Raw genomic sequence first — 26985 nt, forward strand, 5'->3', positions numbered from 1 at the left:
ACAGGAACAGCTGTGAAGTGGGTATTTTGGCAATTTTTGGTCTGTGATCTTATGATGGAAGTTGATTGATTAGTTATTCTCTTCTTCATACAGCATAATGTCAATATGCATGTGATTCCTTTTAGTACTTGCTCACTATTCATTCTCCCTTTATTTCTTCATTAATTCATTTCTGACAAGCTGCAGCACAAACCCAATAGCATGGTAGACAACAGTGTTCAATAGGGTAGTACCTTCTTCATTATTTTGAAATACATTTGTTAAGACCAAATTATACATATTCAAAAGAAAAATGATCCCAACATTGATCTCTATGGCTTACTACCATTTGTATCCCTCACAAATGGGTTACAGTCTTTCATTACTACTCTTAATTTTCTTTTTTTGCATTGTTCCGTACATCCTGTAATAAAAACAGAAAAGGTTAGAAACCTTCAGTGTTTCTAGTGTGAGAAACAGAGTTCAGAGTCTTTCTTCACATTTACTTCAGTAACGCGGGTCTTCATTTTACTAATAAGCTTCGTATATACAAACACATCAAATGCCTTCTGAAAATTCCTTTCAATAGGTATTGGTCTATCTTTATCATTATTCCTATTTTTTTGGAAACTGTATTAAATCTTTCAGACATGACATGCCTTTTACAAATGCTTGTTTTTTTTTAATTCAAGTATTCTATCTAACGTTGATTCTTACCCATGACTGAGATTGGACTGATAGATGTGTCATTACCTGATTTATCCTTTTTTAAACAGTGAGGACGTTGTTGTTTTGCTCCATTTACTACACTTGGAATTGACTATATATCATGTGATGCAGGAAATTAAGTATATTTGCTATTACTGAGATCCTAAGACTGTTCCTATCTGCAATTGAGGATGGGCACTTGTGTCATAAAGCTCCAGTTCACTGTTCACCTTTGCCATTGGTTATGCTGCCTGTTCCCTTTAATCCAGGACAAGGTAATGGCTCATGGTGGAGGAAGCGGGGCAGACACAAAGTTATAAAATAGAGTCACAGAGCTGTACAGCATGGGAACAGACCCTTCGGTCCAACTCATCCATGCCAACCAGATATCCTAAATTAATCTAGTCCCATTGGCCAGCATTTGGCCCATATCCCGCTAACCTTCCTATTCATATACCCCTCCAGATGCCTTTTAAATGTTCTAATTATACCAGCCTCCACCACTTCCTCTAGTAGCTCATTCCATACATGCACTACCCTCCGCATGAAAATGTTGCCCCTTTTAAATTTTTCCCATCTCACCTTAAACCTATGCCTTCTAGTTTTGGACTCTGCTACCCTGGGGAAAAGACCTTGGCTATTCACCCTATCTATGCCCCTCATGATTTTATAAACTTGAATAAGGTCACCCCTCAGCCTCCGATGCTCTAGGGAAAATAGCCCCAGCCTATTTGCCTCTCCCTATAGCTCAAACTCTCCAATCTCTCCTGGCAACATCTTTGTAATTCTTTTCTGAGCCCTTTCAAGTTTCAGAACATCCTTCCTATTGCAGAGAGACCAGAATTGAATGCAGTATTCCAAAATTGGCCTAATCAATGTCCTGTATGTTCCCAATGTTCCCAACTCCCATACTCAATGCACTGACCAATAAAGACAAGCAAATCAAACACCTTCTTCACTATCCTGTCTACTTGCGACTCAACTTTCAAGGAACAATGAACCTGCACTCCAAAGGTCTCTTTGTTCAGCAACTCTCCCCAGGACCTTACCATTAAGTGTATAAGCCCTGCCCTGATTTGTCTTTCCAAAATGCAGCATCTGACATTTATCCAACTTAAATTCCATCTGCCACTCCTTGGTCCACCAGCACATCTGATCAAGATCCCGTTGTACTCTGAAGTAACTTTCTTGGCTGTCCACAGCACCACCAATTTTGATGTCATCTGCAAACTTACCAACCATACCTCTGATGTGCATATCCAGATCATTTATATAAATGACAAAAAGTAGTGGACCCAGCATCGATCCTTGTGGCACACTGCTGGTCACAGGCCTCCAATCTGAAAAGCAACCCTCCACCTGTACCCTCTGTCTCCTACCTTCAAACCAGTTCGGTATCCAAATGGCTAGTTCTCCCTGTATTCCATGTGATCTAACCTTGCTAACCAGCTACATGAGGAACCTTGTTGAATGATCTTACTGAAGTCCATATAGATCATGTTTACTGCTTTGCCTTCATCAATCCTCTTCGTTACTTCTTCATAAAACTCAACTAAGTTAGTGAGACATGATTTCCCATGCACAAAGCCATGTTGACTATCCATAATTAGTCCTTGCCTTTCCAAAAACATGTAAATCCTGTCCCTCAGGATCCCTTCCAACAACTTGCAACAGTGGCAACACAACACCTTTGAGACCTATGTCAATTTATGTTGCAGCCATCCTCGCCTGTCAAAATATCAGAAACCTAGCAGTGACCATTCACATGCCAACTATACATTCATCAATTGATACCCATTCTGCCCATGAAGAGGACAGCATGGGGAGGTCCAAATACCTCCATCAATAAATGCCCACTTCATGGAAACCTAGATCATGGTCTTTGAATGTGTCATGATGTCAGCTGGCTTGTAGGTCTAAGGTACCCATTACATGAAAGTGACCTTGTGCACTTCCCTTGAGCTGGCCCCAGCAGCCTGCCCAATCCTGTCACTGCTTCCCTTGTGAATTGTAGCTTCTTAAAACAGATTGCTTCTAATTTATGATGGTAAATCTGGGTGCACCGGTGGTGTATGCACATGAATGCAGAATGACTGTTTTAGTATATAAATACATCACTTTCTCATGCCTAAATAGATTTCGTTAGGTAGGGGAATTGAATGAGGATGTGCACTAAAACTAGTTCGAGAGGAAAAGTTAGGAAGCACTTCTTCCACAAGGGGATGTACAAACTATCCAGTATAATTGCTGAGGTCAGCTTGAAAGCTATTTTCTGTTTCTCTCCTTCAACTGACATTTTTTAGACTACTAGGTGGGTAAAGCTATCAAGCGATATGGAATAAAGGTGAGTAAATGGAATTGAGGTGCAGGGCACCCATGATGTGAATGATTAGTGGAACAAGCTTCAGTGGATGAATGACCTCCCCCTATTCCTGTGGTGGGCAGGATATGGAGTAAAGGCAGGTAAATGAATCTAAAGATCAGCAGATGTACCTAAAATAATAATTGAAAATGCTAGGAATAGACAGTAGGTCAGGTAGCATCTGTGGGGAGGGAGAAGCAGATTTAACATGATAGGTTGATGACCTTTTGCTTCAATATGAAGCATTAACCGTGTTTCTTTGTGCACAAGTTTTGTCCTTTTTATTTCAGATTTCTAGCATCCACAGTGTTTCACTTTTGTCTGAATACACTTAGATCACCTTTGGTCTTCGTGCTCCTCCGCATTAGTGAGTAGTCAATTCAGCGCAGTGGACTCTTGTCAGAATCTGCCTTATTAAATTTCACTTGATAGGAGGTAGTTTCCTAATAAAAAATGGAGAAGGTGGAAAAACAGTCAGCCAGCAAAAGATTTTCAGAACCCAAATATCAAATTCCTTTTTAGACAGCAGGCTCCCAAACGTGTGGCTTTCAGTTAATGTCATAGAATGATACAGCACAGGAAGCGTCTATTCAGCCCATTGTGCCTGTGCCAGATCTTTGAAAGAGCTGTCTATTTAATCCCATTCTCATGTTACGGGAGTAGTAAAAGAACGCAGCAGGATGCTGAGACTGTGGAGCGGTGTTGATAATCATCGGAAGTATTTGCTCAGCTCTTACCAAAAGAGACGCTTGACATGACCGCCCATGAATAAATAAAAAAGTACTTTTATCTCATGTTATCGTGTTAGCATCTCGGCAGCCTAAATTCTATTTTCACTTACAGCAGTGTAACTTGTCTGTTTAAGGCCGTATATTAGGATGTTACTCCATCTTGAGGTCAGTTAGACAATAATTAATGCTAGCCGGATCTTCAATTGGTGAGAAAGCAAGTTAAAGGTTTCTTGAACTTACGCTTCCAGTGTAAATGCTAAGGACAGTTCGAAGGTTGTTTTCCGTTCATTAACAGGTTTCTCTGCACTTCGAGTGCCCTTACTTTTGAAGCTAGCAGCTTGGATAGAGAGACTGTTGTTTTATTCTTTACTATTTCTCTGAGCAACTCGCTGTCTGAAAGGAGAATACTGTCACGTTGAATCATTTCTGTGTCGCCAGCGGTACTTCACACTTCTGTTCATTTATTTCAGACTCAATCAAAATCCAGGTCAAGCGCAGCAAAAATGCACAGCAGACAAAAAGGAGCATCAGAAAGAAGACGATGACGGAAAAAACAACAATGTGATCAAGACAATTCGCACGCAGCCCTGTTAGTTAGGCTGCGCTCTGGGAGCATGGCACCTCTGGGACTTTCAAAACTAGATAGGAAATGCACCATGCATCTTCATAGTACATGTCAGCCCTAACCGTTAAAAAGGCATTGTCATAGCTGCTATCAGTGCTTGAATGCACCACATAGCATGGTACTGAGCAACACAGGCTAGAAGATCCCAGGTTTAATCCTAACTTTTGCTGAGTGAATTCATCTCCACCCGGGCAGCAGGTGAGAGGGGTGCCACAACTGACCTCAGCACTTCTGAGTAAGGCAAGTGGGGACATGGGGTGTGCCGAGGTGGGTGGAGATGGAGTTCAGAAGTAACCACAACCTGCCAATCGCACAAAAACACGAGGAATGGCTCTCAGGCCAGTGAGCATGTGGACCCCGGTACTCTGCGCACGTTTCCAGATGAAGTAAACTCCTTAATGAGGCATAAGGGGGAATACTGGCAAGTCTTTGTGAAACTGTTTTTCTTTTGGAGAGAGAGTGCAAACCAGATGGCAAAACACAAATACTGCAGATGCTGGAAATCGTAAAATATACTGTAAACAGCAAGAGAGAGTAACTCTGTGGAGAGCGGAAAGAGTAGGTATTTCAGGTCATTGACCTCTTAGCAGAAAAACAGTGATTGCCTTGAAATATAAACTTGGTTCATCTCTCCACAGATGCTACCAGACCTGCTGAGTACTTCCAGCATTTACACCTTTTATAACAAATCAGAAAAAATGTATATCATTCACATATCAATGCCACCATGCTGTCTAGAGAACGGAAGGTTGTTCAAACAAGACAATGCGACTTTAACCGTGTGCATTAACTACATACTAACTCTATCACACAAAGAAATGAAGCCATGTTGGCTCAGCACCAGATCAAAATGTTTGTTACAGATTTGTAATAATTATCAGTTTAAAAAAAAACAGTCTGGGTTGCCAATGAGGGCCTGACTCTACCCAGCTGCCCTACGCCTTAACCTTCCAAGATGCTGTTGCCACTGATGGCCACAACTTGGGATTCAGCACTACTCACACCAGATCCCACTATTAGTAGCTTTGAATACATGTGTCTGGGAAATGCAGTAGAACGGTTTGTTTTCTATGCTCCAAGTTTACACTTGAACCTTTCTTTGGATGTTATCATTATTAAGTATGGAAAATGCAGTTTTAAAACATAAATTAAAGACTAACATGTTATGAAGTTTTTAACAACCTATGTAGCACTTTTTAATCAAAATAAATAATCTCGTGAGGGCTCAATGTTTGTTGTTATTGGAAAATGATGCTTTCTGTTGCACCTCAAATGAATACCATCTCCATATAGACCGGAATCTTTAACGTCTACAACCTCCTGGTTTCCATACACTTACAAAACACAAGAGGACCAACTGCTTCGCCTTTCACCCATTCCTAATGCTCTACTGCTCAACCAAAACATTAACACGTTCCGTGCTGCATTATTGGTGGAAGGTCAGGGGCTCCTTCCCAAATTGTACAGCAGAGTTTAATCCTGCACAGCAGCAAGTGTGAGCTGGAATACACGCTGTGGATGGATTGGAGATGAGATCTGAGTGGCAATGGAACAGGATGCGGAGAGGGAGGGGTAAGAGCAGTGATGGAACAAAGTGGCACTTCGATTAGGAGGAGGAAAAAGAGGCAGCATCAGCTGAGAGAATGAGGAATGAATCAAAATAACGGGAATGAGAGCAAACACCAATGGTAATGAGAGTAATCAACATGGGGATGAGGACAAACACCAACAGAATGGCAATGAGAATAAATACCAGGGGAATGAGGTAAATAATAAAGAGGAATGAGGAAATTTATTAGAAGTGAGAGGCATTTTCCCAGTTTCCTGCCCTTTTTTTATTCCTTAACCAACATCACTGGAAAAATAATCACCTGACTACTATCAGATTAGTATATGTGGGACTTTGCTGTTTGAAACTGGCTGCAACATTTCCTACATTATAACAGCGAATACTCTTTAATACTGGTCCAAATCTTACAGCCTCCATGTAAAGGGAGGCCCAGATATATCCAGAGAGAAACGGTCAGGACTATTGGTCATATTATGTGACACATTGATTGTAGGGTAATTTCTCGGGAAGTTTAAATATCCAATAGGCTATTCGAAAAAGGTTCCTAATCCTGAGTTTGAGTCAGAGATTTCAGAGGGTTCTAATCTACCTCCCTAAATAATTGCCTAAGAAAGGTTAGAAGAATCAAAAACTGTTCTACCTCATGGCTAACTATTTAACTGCAGCTATTTAATCTCTCCAATCCTGCTCCGTAACACTGACCATAAAACCTGTTTATTCCTTAACTTTCTTTTAAGTTCTGATAAAAGGCCATCAATTGAAATGTTAACTTCTTCTCTTCACTGGTGTTGCCTGATTTGCCTTGTATTTCCAGCATTTTCTGCCTTTTTTTAGCAAATTCTGTAACAGTGGTTAAAATATGTTGTAGGTGAAGCTCCCCTTGATCTGTCAATTATATTGAATATGAAAGAGTTATTCAATGTGTTACACTAGCATAAAGCAATATAAACATTGTCAGTGTTGACCTTGAAACTTCTTGTGGTATTATAGAGTAGGATCAATTAATTTAATGATGTTTTCTTTATTATTAGAGCTCAGCACTTAAACTGACTAATTGCCCTGCTACCCTGCTGTCCATCCTTGCTCGCACCTTCTTTTCTCTCTTTGTTCCTGTTTCTATTCTCAATTTTACCATTCCTTTCTTCACTTTTATTTACTTTCTTTTTCCCTTTTTTCTATTTATTCCCTATCTTCCCTCCTCTCCTCTCCTCTCTATTTTCTCTATCCCTCCACCTGTTTCTCTTCTTCCCATTTTATCCCTCTGATTTTTCTCTCCCTCACTATTTTGCAGGTTTTTTTCCACTGTTTATTGCTTTTCTTCATCTCTGCCCTAATTCTTCTGTCTCCAGTCTACTTCCTTTCTTTCATCCCCTAGCTGTGTATCCCCATTGTCCCTTTCTTTATTTTCTTTTTATTAATTTTTCTTCTCATTTGTGTCTTTGGGATTCTGCTATACATGAATGACATAAGAACTCAGTGGTTGTGAAGCACTTTTTCATAACACTGGGCACGTTTTATTTCTCCTCTTTGTACAATTTCTCTCCTATTTTTATCAAAATTACTTCCTCGAAGCACAGTGGTACCTAAGTCATGTGATGCCACACAATGTGCTGTTGCCATGGCAAGTTGCTAAGGATTGCCATGGTACTGCAAGACGTGATATTGCACTGGTCAAGAAGTCACTCTTACTGTGTAAAACAAAACAAAAACAGAAAATAACTTAGATACTTTTAAGACTACTGTTTCCATTACTTTCCAGTTTGGTTGATTAACTTCATATATGTGTTGAATGGATGAGATACTACAGGTGATATTGAACCAAGTGCATTGGTACCTTAGGTTGCAAATTCTAAAGCGTGCCTGGAGTGCTCCAGCAAAATGTGACAAGACTGAATGAAGCAGGGAAAATGAAACTGTGATCATAACTTAAAGAATCAAAAACAGAAGCTGCACTGAAAACTCAAGCCAAATTTAAACCATTTCAAACATTATCATCATCACTCCTTAACTCCACTCCTGCCTGTTTTAATGATGGTATGTTGCTATTCACTCTTCAATCAGGCTTAATAAATCCTCCCAGCTATCACCCACTGTTCATGATTGTACAGCTTTTGACAGCTTCCTTAAACTGGTGGGGGTTTTAGAAACTCCTCCTGCTGTGTATGAATTCCTTTGATTTTCCCCAGGCTTCTACTGATATTCCAGAATGAGGTCCAGTGGAATGACACAAGAAACAGCCAGGACCTAAGTACAAGAAGGTATGGTTACTATGTGACAGCATCACCTAATAAAGGAGTTAGTGGGACTGTAAAATGAGCCCCTGAAAATCAATAAAATCGTCCTTGAGAAAATCTCAAAAAATGTCCTTAAAGAAAAAATTATGCCCTCCTTACCCACCCAGGAAAAAGCAACCTGCTTGATCATCACCATCACATTAAACATTCATCTCTTCACCACCTGTGCATAGTGTCAAGAATGTGGACCATTTACAAGATGCACTACATTAATTCACCAAGGTTCCTTAGACAGCATCTTCCAAACCTGTGACCTCTACCATCTGGAAGGACAAGGTCAGAAGATGTATGGGAACACCAGCATCTGCAAGTTCCCCTTCAAGCCACTCACCATCCTAAATTGGAACTATATCATTGTTTGTTCACTGTCGCTGGGTAAAATCCTGGAACTCCCTAACAGCACGAGAGCCCAAGGAATACAGCAGTTCAAGGAGGCTGCTTTCAGGGCAATTAGAGATGAGCAATAAATACTCGCCTAATTAGCGACACACACGAACTAAGAATCAATTTTAAAAGATTTTTTTCCCTCCAATGGCCTTCCATAGTCAAACAACATAGTTCCCTTTTCCATTATTTCTGTATCATGAAGGAATAAAATATGTCATGTTTAAGTTCTTATATCATTTTTCTCCTGAGACTGTTTGCAGCTGTGTATAGAGATTAATCTACAATTCCTGCAGACTCCAGGCCAGTTCTGAAGGCTTGGTTACTGTATGTCTATACTGGGAATTACCACTTACTCCTTCACAATGGTGCAGATTTTGTGGACAGAAGTGAAAGTCAATGCAAGGGAGGAAAAGTCCAGTCAGGATATAAGCTAGACCCATAAGATTTGAGTAAATGTGACTTCTAATTCTTTTAGTTTTGGTCTTATGCAAATGGGGTAAGTTTGGATGAAGGACAGCAGACCCCATTCATACAATCACAAGTCAGAAGGAGGCACTTCACCCTATCATGTCTGTGCTGGGTCTCAGCAGATGCAACTCACCTCATTTTCACTTCTCTGGCCAATAATCCAATTCCCTGTGAAAGCCAAGATTGAATCTGCCTCCATCATTCCCTCTCAGACAATGCATTCACACAGATCCTGAAAATCTGCTGCACCAAAGAGCTTTTCTTTGTGTCACCATGTTATTCTGATAACATGGTCAGGCAGCCCATTTCTCTCACTGCTATAACATCAAGGAAATCCTTCAGTTTTGTGGGAACCTTTTCTCCATCAGAATCCAGTTAGTCTAATTACACTTTCCTGACCTCCCTGCAATTTATGTATCATGAATTTGTGTTGCCTCTTCTGCATTGGTGTCAAGACCCACACTCTCAGGTATGCTGTATTGTGAGGGCAGATTGTGGAAGAGAGGGTGAAGGCTTTCTCTTTTCACATATTGCCAGTTTAGGTCTAGAGCTCTGCAGGTTGAGGGTATCCAGCTGATCACTAATGCCAGAGGCATGAGAGCTGACATCTTCATTCATTGACATGTAAGGAGGAGTAGAAGGAGAAAGGTTTAAACTGGTAAACACCTACACTATCGTAGAAAATAATGAAAGTTTTGCATTGTATATGGCTCATGTTTGGAACTGAAACTAGTGGAATCCCCCTCCATTCGCTGCTCCACAGCTCTTAACTACCATACACCTCCTCCAAACATAATAAAGATAGGATTGCCCTTGTCCTCGCTTTCCACCCCACCAGCCTCCGATTCCAATGTACCATCCTCAACACTTCTGCCAACTCCAATTAGACCCCACCACCCAAAACACCTTCCACTCCCCACCCCTCTCTGTCTTCCACAAGGACCATTCCCTTCTTCACCACTCCTCAGTTTGTGCCACACCCCCCACTAACCATTCCAACCTTTCCCTGTAACCATAAAAGTTCCAAACCTGGCCACACACCACCTCCCTCACCTCTATTCAAAGACCTAAACAGCCCTTTCAAGTGAGACAGAGCTTCACCTGCCTCCCTCCCAACCTAGTCTATTGCATCTGGTGCTCCCGATGTGGGCTTCTCTATATCGGTGAGACCAAATGTAGACTAGGTGACCATTTCGCCGAGCATCTCTGCCTGGCACATAACAGCCAGCCTAACCTTCCAGTCACCGCCCATTTCAACTCCCTGTCCCACTCCCCCCCAACATGTCCATCCATGGCCTCCTCCAGTGTCGCAGTGACTCAGAACGCAAATTTGAAGAACAGCACCTTATCTTCCACCTGGGCACCCTACAGCCCAGAGGACTCAACACTGAGTTCTCCAATTTCAAATAACCTTGCCATCCAACCCCACCTCACCCTCCAGGCCCCCTGCCTCCCTTCCATTCTACCTTCTGACCCTCCCTTCCAGCCGCCAATCAGATTCATCCCTCCCATCAACCAACCAGGTCATACCTACCACCAGTTGCCACCTATCACCACCATTCCGCCTTCACCCCTTCACCTCCCCTCTCTATCTGCAGCTCCCCCTACCCACACATCCAGTCCTGAAGAAGGGTAATACCCGAAACGTTGACCGCTCCTTTCCTCCAGATGCTGCCTGGCCCGCTTTGTTCTTCCAGCTTCCTGTTTGTCTACCTTCATTTGAAGGTTAGTTGTCATTCTTTCTAAGTAAAAGAATTCCTGATTCCCCAAACACTGCATTGATAACAAAGTATACATGACACTGGATAAATCTTTGATGTCAATGAAACATTGTGTTCTTAGTGATTTTGGTGATTCTTGTGATATTTCCTGTACCTTCCTTCTTCTTTATGGAAAAAGTGTTTAGTTTGGGTTACTACTGTAACCATGTTTAAATGAGATCTTATGCTTCACAGGAAACACTAGAAAAATTCAGTTTTAAAGGAACTGCAGTTTCCAACACTTTGGAATTGCTCAAGAATGCACAATTGGAAGAAGAAATCCCTCAATTTGCTGATGGATCTTCCTTGACTGTTTTTATCTGTGTTATTGGTGTTACAGCTAGCGGTACCCAGAATCCAGGATACTGCTCCAAGAGAAACACTAACGTAGCATTCAAAAAAACTTCTCTTTTATAAATGCTTCACTTAATTGTTAGAAGCATATTGGAAAAAAATGAAAAGAGGCTGTTTCACTAACAGTCCAGGTTAAACCAATCTTGTAACAAAGATCCAGCTAGCTAAGAAATGGCCGTGCCAAATGTGTCGGGGGTGTGGGGGGTGGGGGCACAGTTCACAGCAGGAGGTCATGTGTAAAAAACTTCCAGGAATATACTCAACCTGGCAACTCTGGTCCTGAGATCAATGCCTGGCACCAGCCACATCATGACAATCCCAGTGTAGGGTAGCAACTGATCCAGAAGCAGACCAAAAGGTTGAGACATTGAGTGGAATTTCTCCCCCCTCCACCCCAGTGTAGCGTATGTTAGGGTGATAAAGGAAGAAAATACAGTGGAACGGATTGAGGGAAGACACAGGGAAATGTTGCCTAACCTTTGCCTAGAGAGCAAGTTGTGAATGAACAAACCTCATTGACAACATCAAGAGAAAGTTTCTAACAAGCATAAATAGTGAATTGAGAAATTGTCGCATTTTACTAAATTCTCAGTTCTTTTTTTGTGCCTCATTTCCAGTTCTACTGTCCTACCCAATGTGTACCTCTGAGCCCATAGCTGATAGTGATCTGTCACCGAATGCTAATGCTTCAGGCAACTGTTTCTCCACCACAATGTCCCTGCATGTTCCATGGCCAACATTCTGCTTGGCCCCTCACCATGGAAGCCAACATCAGCAAACCATCAGTGTAACCAAATCACCATGTCAACTGTCAGCCCAAATCATAGCCTACTTCAACCCTTCAACACTTTACTCAGGAACACCTACAACTTGCATATCTGATGCATTTGCACAAAATGCACCTTATGGCCCTTAGCTTGCTTTCTTAGCACTCACTCACTTTACTGCTTACTTGGAGCCTGCCAGTGTCTGTACACATCACATTGCTTTCTTAGGCCACACTCACACTGACTTCAGCACTGCCTGTAGGCTGCCAGCCTCTGTGTAGCTCTCATTGCTTTCTTAGCACACAGGGTCTTCAGCACTCACTTACATGCTGCCAACCTCTGTGGTAGCACTTTTATAATTAAAGGGAATGAGATAAAAAAAGGTCCTTATAGACCAGTTAGCTTAATGTCTCATCTGAGAAGATGTTGGCGTCTATTATAAAAGATGTAATAACAGTGTGTTTAGAAATACGTATGATCAAGTAGAGTCAGCATGACATCATGAAAGGGAAATCATGCCTGTCAAATTTACTGGAATTCTTTGAGGAAGTAACAAGCAGGATAGATAAAGGGAAAGAGTAGATGTAATATATTTGGATTATCAGGAGATGTTTGATAAGGTACCACATATTAGGCTGTTTCACAAGTATTGGAGGTAGTTTATTGACATGGATAGAGAATTGGCTAACTAATAGAAGACAGAAAGTTGTGATGAAGAGGACCTTTTCAGGAATGACAATTAGTGGAGTGCCATGGGATCCGTTTTGGGGCCACACTTTTTTAACAATATATAGCAATGACTTGGATGAGAAAAGTGAATGCATTATCATCAGGTTTGCAGATGACACAATATAGATGGAAAAGCAACTAGTGAGGATTGCACAAAGAGTCAACAGAGAGGTATAGATTAGAGAGTGACCAAAAACACTTGGCAGATGGAATATAACATTTGAGGCTGAAATGGCTATATTTTCAGTCAGTAAGGAAATCAAGGGGAGTACTGAACAGTCAATTTATCAATCACATAGTGGGTGGGCATTTTATGTCAAAGTCAGGCCTGCAGTATGTTCCAGCAGTTTACTGACAAAATTGCCAATTGTGAAAGTTAAAGGATAGCAGTCCTTAGTGAAGTAAAGGGGGACTCCAATCAGTCAAACACACAGCTGTGTGGCACAAATTCCACCCGACTCCATTTACAAGTTTGCTGACAACCCCACTATAGCAGGACGGATCTTAAACAACGACGAGACAGAATACAGGAAAGAGATTGAGAGCTTAGTGGCATGGTGTAAAGACGACAGTCTCTCCATCAACATCAGCAAAATGAAGGAGCTGGTCATTGACTTCAGGAAGCGGAGTGGAGAGCACACCCCTATCTGCATCGATGGTGCTGGAGGTGGAGATGGTCAAGAGCATCAAGTTCCTGGGAGTGATGATCACCAACAATCTGTCCTGGACCACCCATGTCGCACAACAATCAAGAAAGCACAACAACGCCTTTACCTCCTCAAGTGACTAAGGAAATTTGGCATGTCCACAAGAACTCTTACCAATTTTTATAGATGCACTATGGAAAGTATCATATCTGGATGCATCACAGCATGGTTTGCCAACTGCTCTTTCCAAGACCGCAAGAAACTACCGAGGGTCATGAACATAGGCCAGTCCTTCACGCAAACCAGCCTTCCATCCAATGACTCTATCTATACTTCCCGCTGCCTGTTAAAGTTAAGGCCGAGGAACTTCTATGCCTTGGCAAAGCCATCCAAGATGCATTGCATATCTTCCACAGAGCGTTCTGCGATGCTGATGTCATCAGCATAATGAAGCTCCAAAACGGAGGCGGTGGAGACTTTGCTTTTGGCCTTGAACCTACTAAGGTTGAACAGTCTGCCGTCCAAAAGGCAAAAGATTTGAATTCCCTTGGGCAGGTTTTGCCCAGTGAGATGGAGGATGGCGGCAATGAAGATGGTGAACAGGGTTGGTGCGATGATGCAGCCCTGCTAAAATCCTGTCTCCATGGTGTAAGACTCAGACTGAGTCTGAGCTAACAGAGCACACACTGAAGAGTAAACACATCACACGCTAGACAGCTAATACTGCATACCCTGAAGAACTAAGAGAGGACACACTAGAGACTGCTTAGCTCCTCCCAGGAAATGTCCTTTGTAGTCTGATGAACAGACCTTACTCGTTATGTCAATTAACCTTTCCAGGTCCTAACTGTCCTTTACATCATTGTCCAGCAAACTCTTTCCAGCAGGTTGTATCTCATCCCCATAGCCATCAAAGAAATGACAGAAGTATAAAGGTTGGAAAGAGGGTGATAGAAAGAATTGACGATGCAAAGTAAGACAACAAGAAATAAAAGATTTAGAAACACTCAAAGTGGCAGTTAAGAGAGGGAGGCGGGAGACAAATTCTTTTTATCTATAACCAACATCACAAGAAAAATAACAAAAATATAAAACCACTAAAAAAAATGCAACTAAATAATGCACAGGAGAAAGCACAATTTAGCTGAAGACTGTTGTCAGGATCAGTCAGGCTGTCTGCTCTCAGTTATAACTTTCTGTACAACTAGACCCTATTTATCCTTGCCCTACTGTAACTCCTCATGGGAGTTTGTAAACTATTTGTGGAGATATTTCAGGAGGTATTTGCTTTAATGCTTTATAATTTCATACAGATCAGCCCTGGTTTAGTGTAAATTATTTCATATATATGCACAAATAAGTAAAGGAAATGATCTGAACGGAATGTTTATTTGAATGTTTGCACTGGATGTCAACAAAGTTAAAGGTAAGCTCCCTAAGCGATATAGATACCACAATGAGTTACAAGGTGAATGGTTCTTTCACTCCCCCTGCTGGAATTTTCAGTAGCTACAACATTCACCTTCCTCTTGGGAGATCCAATTTTCAATTGTAGTGGTAACGTTTTGTCTTCTGTGATTGGGAGATAATCTGGTGGATTAACCTGTGCATTGGACAACCCACCTGATTTCACAAAATCAATCAAATGAAAAATAGGTGGATTCTACGAAGGACAGGGAATCTGACTGAGAATGGGGTAAATGTCTCTTGACCTACATTGTCTCCCAAAGTGTCAATGCCTCATTTTTAAAATTCTCATCCTTTTTTTCAAATCCTGCCAATAATGTCTCTCCGTCTCTCCCTCCAGATGATTGATAGTTACCGACAGGCTTTGTTTAAATTTTAAACCAGGCAGATTGACTCTGATTGGTCAGGTCATTGCCCTGACAAATGAACTAGCAAATGGCTGTCCATTATCACTAATCTCCACAGCAACACAACTACCAAGCAGAGTGCATTTGCCAACCAATTAGCACTTTCAACATATTGGTTTTCCCCTTGAATTGGTCATCTTTTCCTGATGAGTGCAAGACCTAAAGCTTTGACAAAATGAGTCTATTTTCAGCCATACTCAAGATCTGTACAACCAAGTGACATCTTGAAGGAGTGTCAAGTAAGTTAGAATTCTATAAAGTTCCAGCACAACCCCATCTGGAGCTGTACATTCAGTTCAAACATTGCAAAGGAGAAAAGATGCATCAACCTTGGAGAGGGTTTCCCAGAATGATAATGGGATTCTCGGAGCTAAAATATGAGGAGAATAGATTATGTAGACTTGGTCTGAATTCCCTTAGACACAGATTAAGCAATGATCTAGTTACAGTGTTTCAGATGTTTAAAGGACTTGGTGGAGTTGTTCAAGAGGAATCATTTTTACTGATGGAGAGTCTAGAACATAAAATCCCCATATGGCCATAAGATATAGGAGCAGAATCAGGCCATTTAGGCCATCAAGTCTGCTCTGCTATTCAATCATGACTGATATGTTTCTCAACCTCTATTCTCCTGCCTTCTCCCCACAACCCTTGATCCCCCTTACCAATCACAAACCTATCTCTGTTTCAAATACGCTCAATGACATGACCTCCACAGCCCTTTCTGGCTGAAAAAAATTCACCTTCCTCTCAGTTCTAGAGGGTCGTCTCTTCACTCAGAGGCTGTGCTCTCAAGTCTGAGTCTTTCCTACTAGTGGAAGCATCTTCTCCATGTCCACTCTATCCAGGCCTCTGAGTATCCTGTAAGTTTCAATCAGATTCCCTCTCCTCTTTTCAAACTCCATTGAATACAGACCCAGAGTCCTCAATCACTCCTCATATGACAAGCCCTTCATCCCTGGGATCAGTCTCGCGAACCTCCTCTGGATTCTCTCCAAGGCCAGCACATCCTTCCTTAGATACAGGGCCTAAAACTGTTTACTATATTCTAAATGGAGTCTGAAAGAACAAGGTGGGGGCATTACCTTAAGGTTAAAACTAGGCTTTTGTTGGGTACAGGCTACCGAAAAACAATTTTATTTTCCTGAGCTCACACAGTCAGGAGGGGACATTGGCTGGCACTGTCTCCTGGGTGCTGTTACATTTTGGCAGGTAGTTGGGACTAGACACTGTTCAGTGAGTATCCAGCTGATGGGGACACTTTCAGGCCTGACCTGGGGCAGGGTGAGTCAGGCATAAGATTTGGGCTAAGTCAACAACAACAGAATCCCAGGTTCAAGTCTGACTGCTCCCAACTACCCCTGCCCTGCCCTATGCCCCACCTTGTGGAAATGTGGTCCTTTCCATTCTCCCTTGCTATTGGTCACACTGCAACAGAGTTAAGATACAAATCAGTCTCAATCTAATTGAATGGTCTCATCCATTTCAATGTAGATTTGGGAATCTTCACACCCAACCAAAAATCCAAACAGGAGCTAGATTTAATATTTCACGAGAAAAGACAGGTCCTCTGGCAATAAAGCTTTCCCTCAGTATGACACCCAATTCTTAGCCTGGATTACATGTTTATGCTTCTGGAGTGGGACTTGAATCCACAACCCAGTCCCTCAGGCAAGAGGGCTACTACTGATCCAGAGCTGATGAAACACTGGCTAAACATAGAAATTAGGAGCAGCTGTAGGCCATTCAGCCCTTTGAGCTTTCTCCTTGGAGCTGATTATCCAACTGAGTACCCTGTTCCTGTGTTCTCCCATTGATCCCTTTAGGCCCCAGAGCCAAGAACTAGCCGATACAGCTATTTGAGCAAAGGTTAATGATGGAGGTGGGCTATTGACTGCAATGTGGATTTACAGTTGCAATGGAGGTGACGCTGTCCAGATATTGGTTTTTAACCGAGCACCCTCACTGACACCTAATGGCAGTGAATCTATACTGCAATGACATTTAAACGAACCTATGGGGTCCGGGGTTTTGTCAGGTCCTCATCTTTCATTGTGCTTTCACAGGAAAGGGGTGTCAGGAATCGCAGAAATAAGCAGAAACCACCACAGACACCACAAACCTGCACAGGATTGCTGGGTAATCAGTCAAGGTTCTGCACCAGTCCAGGGTTGGGTTTTTGTAATTTCTGTTTTGGCTCAGCTCAATGGAGCATCCTCAGCCAGTCCATGAACTGAAGACACTGCTGGAATGACAGAAATGAGAAATAAATTGGTGCACACCAAGCTCCCACAAACAGCAACACAACACTAACCAGACCATTTTTCTTTCAGTGGTGTTGGTTCAGAAGTAAATATTGGACAGGACACCTTCTCTTCTCTGAAACATTGCCACACAACCTTTTACATCCACTTGTTTGAGAGAAGTATGTCATTCGCTGTAAAGGGCTTTCAGAAGTTCTGTGATCCTGCAAAACCTTCTTTGCAAATCTGCCTTTTCTTTTGTTTACAATGTCTATCGAATATTTCAGTCTAATCAGTAGAACTAGTTTGCAGAAGTGTTGGAACAATCTCCTTAGTATTCTGGCTAACACTTCCTCTATAAATCAATACCACTAGAAGATACAACAGCTCTGGTAGCAGCTTTCCCTCAGTACTGCACTGGATCATCAGCTTTGAGTTTGGAGTCAGATTTCTGCAGTACTAACACTGCTACCCACTGAGCCTGTTAACCCATCAATACCTCGTGGGCATGGGCACCAAGGCTGAACACAAAGCTTGCACAGTGGAAGGATCATTAGTAGAGTGACCTTGAAGTCTAATGCATAGCAAGATTTCCAGCTCAACTTCAATGTGAAAAAGAATTGAGGATTCATCCACTGTGAGGGTACGATGAGGGAATGTTCAGATACATGGACTACACTCATAGTGGGTATGAATGGGTCTAGTGCCATTTGGCACTCTGCCATGTCCAGCCCACTCCCCAAACAACAGGAGGGACAGGAGGCTGTCAGCCGTTGTAGCGGCAGCAGATCACTCAGAATCATTTACAGAAGGATTCCAGATCTCGGATCAAACCAAAAGGGACAGACTGGATGTGACATTGCCCTGGAAAATTACCTTGTGTATCTGATAATTCCTTCAACAAATACAAGAACACAGCTGGCAATAAACTGGCTGGTTCTATTGATATTTATTACGTTGTTATGTGAAATCCCCTTCCAAATATTTGAGATTAATTCATGTCTTCGTTGATAACACTCTCACCTCTTAACCTTAGGGTAGCAGGTTTGAGCCCCGAATACAGGGGCTTGAGGACATAATCCAGATTCATGTCCATTGTGAAAGCGCTGCACCATCCGAGGCGCTGGGTTTAAGGGGAGGTATTAAATTCTGCCTATGCTCTCAAGTTTTCTTATACTATCCCGCAATGCTATTGAATGGTAGGAGAATTTTCCCTGGTGTCCTCACTGTAATTTATCCCTCATCCAACAAATTAACTGGTCATTATTAAATTGTTGGTTTGAGATGTCACTGCTTGTCTTCCTTTTCTTTCTTCTATTTACAATATAGCTCACGCATTTCAGTATAAAACACTACCTTGCTCTTTCATTCAAAGAGAGTGGTGAATCTATGGAATTCACATCCACAGAAGGCTGTGGAGGCCAGGTCATTGAGTACATTTAAGACTGAGATGGATAGGTTCTTGATTATTAAGGGGATGCAAGATTACGGGGAGAAAGCGGGAGAATGGGGTTGAGGAACTTATCAGCCATGATAGAATGGTGGAGCAGACTCAATGGGCTGAATGGCCTAATTTCTACTCCTATGTCTTATGGTCTTATGGTTATTTATCAATGAAGTTCTCGCATAAGATAGGGGTCCTGTTGCCACAGAGCCTGTTGAAGGACATCCATAGCTGCCCTTCCTTTGTGGATGACAGCATCCAGTAAACACCTGGCCTGCTCAGCTCGAGTTTCCCCAGCTCGGATTGTCTCATATTCATCTAGGTTGAGGACTTCAGCTTGCCTGAGGATGTCAGCGAGAGGTTCGACAAGGGAAATCCTTTGCACCAGGTCACACCGATGTTTCTCAATGAAATGTCTTGGTGGTCTGACATCTGGAGAGAAAGGGACAAATGTACCATCATGAGCCAAAGGAAAATGAAGGGCATCTCTCTCTCTCTCTCCTTTTCTCTCCAGAAGGTCCTAATGTCTTGCCCATTTTACTTGTAGCTTAAAATTCATGGCTGAATGTCCATTCGTCAGCCTGGTCCCCATGTAGTCAGCAGAGTAACTGCCAAGCATGGGTCTGTTTATCTACTTGAAAATGCCCAGTATTCAGTCAGGACACGTTTAGTTTAAAAGTTAGTTCATTTAGCATTAATGGTGGAAAAGGCTTTGAAAATAACAAGCAGGGAAAATCACAATGAACAGGCACTAGGAGACGTGTGAATTAATTCAGGAGACCCAGTGTTGATTGGTAAAAGACTTGACTAATATTGAATGTTTTAATGAAGTAACCGAGATGATTAATGAAGAGAAAGCAATGTATGTTGTCGATGTAGATTTTTAAGACAGTATTTGACAAAGTATTACAAAAAGGCGAAGGAAGGTAACTGTCACAACAAAAACAAAGTTGCTGGAAAAGCTCAGCAGGTCTAGCAGCATCTGTGAAAGAAAAAACAGAGTTAACGTTTCGGGTCTGGTGACCCTTCCTCAGAACTGATGGTGGCTGGGAAAACATCAGTTTATATGCAGAAAATAGGGAGGTGGGTGGGGTAGGGAGTAAATGATAGGATAGGGCCATAAGAGAGAGAAGGACAGTTGGACAGACAAAGGAGTTGATAACGATCAGGCTGGGAGGGTGAATAGTTGTTTATGGGGACTGTTAGTGACGAACAATAGGTAGTGTGTAATGGCAGGCTATGTTATAACAAGGCCTGGTGTATGGGGTAAGGGGCTGGGACATGGGAGAGTTTAGGCCCTAAAATTATTGAACTCAATATTGAGTCCAGAGGGCTGCAGGGTCCCCAAGCAGAAAACGAGGTGTTGTTCTTCCAGAGATATTAGGAACTGTAGATGCTGGAGAATCTGAGATAACAAGGTGTAGAGCTGGATGAACACAGCAGGCCAAGCAGCATCAGAGGAGCAGGAAGGCTGACGTTTTGGGCCCAGACCCTTCTTCAGAAAATAACAAGGGCTGGTGTGTGGGGTAGGGGGTTGTGACATTTGCGAGTTTAGGCCCTAAAATTATTGAACTCAATATTGAGTCCGGAGGGCTCCAGGGTCCACAGGCGGAAAATGAGGTGTTGTTCCTCTAAAGAAGGGTCTAGGCCTGAAACGTCAGCCTTCCTGCTCCTCTGATGCTGCTTGGCCTGTTGTGTTCATCCAGCTCCACACCTTGTTATCTCTGTTGTTCTTCCAGCTTCTGTTGAGCTTCAGTGGAACATTGCAGTAAGCCAGAGACAGAGATGTTGGCCAGGGAACAGGGTGGTGCGTTAAAGTGGCAGGCAACAGGTAGTTCAGGGCCTTTTCTAGGTCTCCTCTACATTGGGGAAACGAAGCGTAGACTGGGTGACTGCTTCACAGAACATCTACATTCTGCTCGCAAAATAGACCCCGAACTACCTGTTGCCTGCCACTTTAACACCCCACCCTGCTTCCTGGCCAACATCTCTGTCTCTAGCTTGCTGCAGTGTTCCAGCGAAGTTCAACGCAAGCTGGAGGAACAACACCTCATTTTCCGCCTGCAGACCCTGGAGCCCTCCAGACTCAATACTGAGTTCAATAATTTTAGGGCCTAAACTCGCAAATGTCCCAATCCCCTACCCCACACACCAGCCCTTGTTATCACATAGCCTGCCATGACACGCTACCTGTTGTTAGTCACTAACAGTCCCCATTAACAACTATTCACCCTCCCACCTTGACCATTATCAACTCCTTTGTCTGTCCAACTGTTCTCTCTCTTAAGGCTCTATCCTATTGTTTACTCCCTACCTCACCCACCTCCCTATTTTCTGTTTTCCCAGCCACTATCAGTTCTGAGGAAGGGTCACTGGACCCGAAATGTTAACTCTGTTTTTTCCTTCACAGATGCTGCCAGACCTGCTGAGCCTTTCCAGCAACTTTGTTTTTTGTTCCTGATTTACAGCATCCACAGTTCTTTCAGTTTTTATGAAGGTAACTGTCAACCTGATTAAACCAGTGCATTATGGCAATGAATAGTTTATCAGACTGCTGGATGATAGGTCGTGGTGTTCCTCAAGAGTCAGTGCTGGGACCATGGTTTTTTTTTTAGTTTTTATCTCTTAAATGAATGACTTAGGTATTGGAACGCTAAAAGTTCCAACTGCGACACACATAGGTAGGCTAACATCACAGGCAGACAGATGGTAAATGGAGTTTAGTAGAGAGGTATGTGGTGATGCGATTGGCAAAAGTGATAAGGAAAAGCAAAACACACCTCATTCCACAGATCAAAAGTGTCCAGGGAAAGACGGACACATGGGTTCATGTCCTTCAACTTTTGAAGGTGTGGTACTGAGAGAGTGATTAGTGAAAATATGGGTTCTCAGGCTCCAAAAGTATTAGTAAAGATGGGGTGTTGTTGTTGTCCAGTTGGGGCTTGGCGGGGAGGTACTGAGTACAACAGGACCTGATCAGACAGGCAAATGTGCCAAGAAGTGGCAGATGGAGTTTTATGTAGATAAATGTGAGGTGCTGCATTTTGGGAAGACAAATCAGGACAGGATTTGCACACTTAATGTGAAGGTCCCGTGGAGTGTTGCTGAGTGAAGAGACCTTGGGGTGCGAGTCCATAGTTCCTTGAAAATGGAGTCACAGGTAGACAGGGTGGTGGAGAAGGTGTTTGTTATGCTTGCCTGTATTGGTCAGTGCATTGAGGACAGGTAGTTCTGCTATAACATGCGTTTCATTAACGCAAATTAGCTGTAACGTGATTGATGAATAGTGGTCGCTGTTTGGATAACGTGAACTTTCTGCTGTACAGGTATAGCGATTTTCCTATAACGTGATTTTCCATAGCATGCAGTCACACAAGAACGCAACTATCACATTATAGAAGAACTGCATCTGTAGGAGTTGAGAGGTCATGTTGCGGTTGTACAGAACATTGGTTAGGCCACGTTTGGAATACTCCTGCATTCAATTCTGGTCTCCCTGCAATAGGAAAGATGTTGTGAAACTTGAAAGGGTTCAGAAAAGATTCACTAGGATGTTGCCAGGATTGGAGGGTTTGAGCAATAGGGAGGGCTGAATAGGCTGGTGCTATTTTCCGTGGAGCTTTGGAGGCTGAGGGGTGACCTTATAGAAATTTATTTAAAATCATGAGGGGCATGGATAGGATGAATAGCCAAAGTCTTTTCCCCAGGATAGGGGAGTCCAAAACTGGAAGGCATAGGTTTAAGGTGAGAGGGGAAAGATTTAAAAGGGACCAAGGGGCAACTTTTTCACACAGCAGAGGGTGTGTGTATGGAATTAGCTGCCAGACGAAATGGTGGAGGCTGCAACAATTACAATGTTTAAAAGGCATCTGGATTGGTGTACGAATAGAAAGGATTTAGAGGGACACAGGCCAAATGCTGGCAAATGGGACTAGATTAATTTAGAATATCTGGTCGCCATGGACGAATCGAAGGGTCTGTCTCCATGCTGTACATCTCTATGGCTCCACAAATCCAAGTAGCCAGGTCATCAGGGGAGTAATAAGGTTAGGAGATAGTTGCAGAGCCTGGGATAGTTTGGGGTCAGTCATCAAGAATGGAGGATATTTTGGGGGGGGGAGTCATGTGACGGTGCTCAGAGATTGTCAGTGTGACTGGTTGGAAAGTTTATTGTATCGTTACCCAAGAGTTTGAACAGGAATATTCTGCCTCACGTTTACTCAGTAAGCAGGTCGGTAAATTAGAATGGAACATTCTACAGAGCAGCAAATTTGCCTGTCAGAGATTCCCATTTCCTGGTTAATTGTTACAGAGGTCAGAGCGACAGGATTTAGAATCATCCTGGGTCATACGACCAAGCTCCGATGATCATGTGACTGAGAGATCTGGGCTATTCAATGACCTGGGGAGAGGCAATCAGGAGATATTAAATTACAGGGTCATGTTAAAATTCTTGCTGAGGAGAACAGGTATTGCCGTTGACTTACCAACACTCATACTGAACCTAGACTGGCCAGAATGGGAATGAGGAAATAAGAGAGCATTGAATAGTGAATGGAGAGTGCTGGAGGAGAGAGAATAGAGGAGGACAGTGTGATGGTACTTAAATAGATAAAGATGGTAATAAGATTTGGCTAGACAGTAATAAAGAAGGGTGGATGGATTTGAAAGAGGGGTGAAGGTTAAACAAGACGTAATGAGTGTTAATGATGAGCAGAATTATCAGTAATAATGGAGAAAGTGAGGGTGTGCAGATATAATGGATATGGAGTGAACCATAATGAAAGGAGAAAGCATAAGTTAGGCTACAGGAGCCTGAGACACATCCTGTTGTCAAGGTCAGTGTTTCAAAGTTCTGGATCATAAATTAGTTTCCTAACTTGAGAAATACAGAGGGCGTCGGAGTACACTTAAGAGAGAAATCAGGAGAGCTAAACGGGGACATGAGATGGCTTTGGTAGATAAGGTAAAGGAGAATCCAAAGGGATTCTACAAGTACATGAAGGGCAAAGGAGTAACTAGGGAGAGAATTGAGCCTCTTAAAGATCCACAAGGTTGTCTGTGTGTGGAGCCACAAGAGATGGGTAAGATCCTAAATGAATATTTCTCGTCAGTATCTACCGTCGAGAAAGGCATGGATTCTAGGGAACTTGGGAAAATAAATAGTGATGTCTTGAAGAGAGTCCACATTACAGAAGAGGTGGTGCTGCAAGTTTTAAGAAACATTAATGTAGATAAATCCTGGGATCTGATGAATTGTATCCCAGGACATTGTGGGACACTAGGGAGGAAATTGCGGGGCCCCTAGTGGAGATATTTGTATCATCGACAGGCACGGGTGAAGTGTCTGAAGATTGAAGGATAGCTGTTGTTGTGCCATTATTTAAGAAAGGCTGCAGGGAGATGCCTGGGAACTACAGTCTGGTGACCCTAATGCCTTAGGTAAGTTGTTACAGGGGATTCTGAAAGACAGAATCTACAGGCATTTGGAGAAGCAAGGACTCATTTGGGATAGTCAGCATGGATTTGTGCGTGGGAAGTCTCACCAACTTGATTGAGTTTTTTTTTAACAAAAAGTTAATGAGAGCAGTATGGTAGACGTTGTCTACATGGGCTTTAGCAAGGCCTTTGACAAGGTACCATATGATCAGTTGTTGAGTAAGGTTAAATCTCATAAGATTCAGGGAAAGCCAGCCAACTGGATGCAAAATTGGCTTGAAGGTAGAAGACAGAGGGTGATGGTAAAGGGTAGTTTTCCAAACTGGAGGCCTGTGACCAGCAGTGTGCCACAGGGATCGGTGATGGGTCCACTGCTTTTGGATATTTATATAAATGATTTTGACAGGAATTTAGGAGTTATGGTTAGTAAGTTTGTGGATGACATTAAGCTTGGTGGTATAGTGGACAGTGAGAAAGATTATTTGGGAATATAGCGAGATCTTGATCAACTGGGCCAGTTGTCTGAGGAATGGCAAGTGGAGTTTAATTTAGACAAAAGCAAGGTCTTGCATTTTGGTAGGTCAAACCAGCACAGGACTTAGTCAATGGTAGGGCCCTGGGGAGTGTTATAGAACAAAATGATCTAAGGATACAGGTTCAAAACTCCTTGAAAGTAGAGTCATAGGTTGACAAGGTGGTGAAGAAGGCTTTCAGCATGCTTGTTTTCATCGGTCAGAGCATTGAGTACAGGAGTTGGGATGTCTTATTGCAACTGTACAAGACATTGGTAGGGCCATGTTTGGAGTACTGTGTGCAGTTCTGGCCACCCTACTATAGAAAGAATATTATTAAACTAGATTTACTAGAAAAGATTTACTAGGATGCTACCTGGACTGGAAAGTTTGAGTTATAAGGAGAGGTTGGATAGGCTGGGACTTCTTTCCATGGAGCATTGGAGACTGAGGGGTCACCTTATAGAGGTCTATAAAATCATGAGAGGCATAGATAAAGTAGACAGCCAACAGCTTTTCCCTGTCGTAGGGGAGCCTAAAACTAAAGGGCATAGGTTTAAGGTCAGAGAGGAGAGATACAAAAGAGTCCAGAGGGGAAATTTTTTTCACACAGAGAGTGGTGAGTGTCTGGAACTGTCTTGTCATTTAAAAAACATTTGGACATGTACATGGATGGGATTGGTATGAAGGGCTATGGACCAAATGCCGGCAAATAGGACTAGATTGATTGTGGAAATTGGGTGACATGGACAAGTTGGGTTGAAGGGCCTGTTTCCATGCTGCAAACTTCTTTAACTTCTGATTCCCTGAGCAGATTGTCAAAGTCATCTGGCAGAATGCCTCATTGCCAGAACTTTCCAATAAGCACCAAGACATAGCTTGGCAGATGGTGAGAAGGGCAATGCCCATTAGATCCTGCATGTACACCCGGACTCTGCACCACTGCAAACTGCCTTCAAAGTGGCTGCGGTAGAGACTGTCACATATCTCCTTCTGGAATGTGCATTTGCAAAGAAGGTCTAGGGTGAACTGCAGTGGTTTTTGTTGAAATTTGTCCCGAGTAGCTCCATGACACATGACTCTGTGCTTTATGGACTGTTGCCTGGGACACCACTGAGACAAACATCAACTGCACCTGGAGGACCATCAATTTGGTGAAAAGCACTCTTTGGTCTGCCTGAAACTTGTTGGTCTTCCAGCATGAAGTGTTGACCTTGACTGAATGTTGCAGACTGGCACACGCCAAGGTTCAGGACCACGTGCTAAAGGATGCACCAAAGCTTGGGGCAGTTGCTGCCAGGGTACAGTGGGAAAAGACCACCCTCTAGGGTCTTTCTGCCAAGGTACAGTTATCCACTCATTGTCTCAAAATGTATATAGTGTCCTGCTTGTGTAGAAAATGCCTTTGCACTGCAGGCAATGTCAAATTCCAATGTTTGTTTTTTCATTATATGTAAATACTGTGCAGAGCTATTTGAGTACCTTGTGTACATACATAAAGATAATTTTTTATAAATAAAGTATACTTTTACAATAAGAAGTTATTTTCCTGATATATATTAGTGATCCACATCTTGGTGTGCTGGGACAATTTCAAAGTTTGTGGATGAGAGTAAACTCGGTGAAATAACTCCACAGAGGCCGGTATCCCATCACCAAGTCACTCTTTATTTACACATAGTGTCATATAGCACAGAAACAGACTCTTCGGTCCAACCAGACCATGCAAACAATAATCCCAAGTTAAACTAGGCCCACCTGCCTGCTCCTGGCCCATGTCCCTTCAAACGTTTCCTATGTACCCACATCTACCACTTCCTCAGGAAGTTCATTCCATATGCGAACTACCCTCTGCGTAAAAATATGGCCCCTCATGTCTTTTTTAAATCTCTCTCCTCTCACATTAAAAATATGCCCCCTCATCTTGAAATTCCCCATCCTAGGGAAAATACAACTGCCACTAACTCTATCAATATCCCTCAGTATTTTATAAGATTGCCTCTCAACCTCTGACACTCCAGTGAAAAAAGTCCCAGCCTATCCAGGACAACAAGGTGCAGGGCTGGATGAACACAGCAGGCCAAGCAGCATC

At 42.6% G+C, this 26985-nt stretch overlaps 1 protein-coding gene and 1 long non-coding RNA gene across 2 annotated transcripts in view; one reads left to right on the forward strand and one right to left on the reverse strand.

Moving 5' to 3' along the window:
* LOC109912174 (serine/threonine-protein kinase 32B-like) overlaps positions 1–26985 on the forward strand; it is an 860354-nt gene that overhangs the window by 257617 nt on the left and 575752 nt on the right. The gene's annotated exons all lie outside the window — the stretch shown is intronic.
* On the reverse strand, positions 129–17497 carry LOC125484530. The gene is made up of 3 exons (XR_007263355.1): positions 17378–17497; positions 3390–3492; positions 129–403 (listed from the first exon to the last, which is right to left on the reverse strand). It is a non-coding gene; the product is annotated as an uncharacterized LOC125484530 (long non-coding RNA).

The sequence above is a fragment of the Rhincodon typus genome, chromosome 12 (genome assembly GCF_021869965.1).
Source record: "Rhincodon typus isolate 14 chromosome 12, sRhiTyp1.1, whole genome shotgun sequence".
NCBI classification, from domain to species: domain Eukaryota; kingdom Metazoa; phylum Chordata; class Chondrichthyes; order Orectolobiformes; family Rhincodontidae; genus Rhincodon; species Rhincodon typus.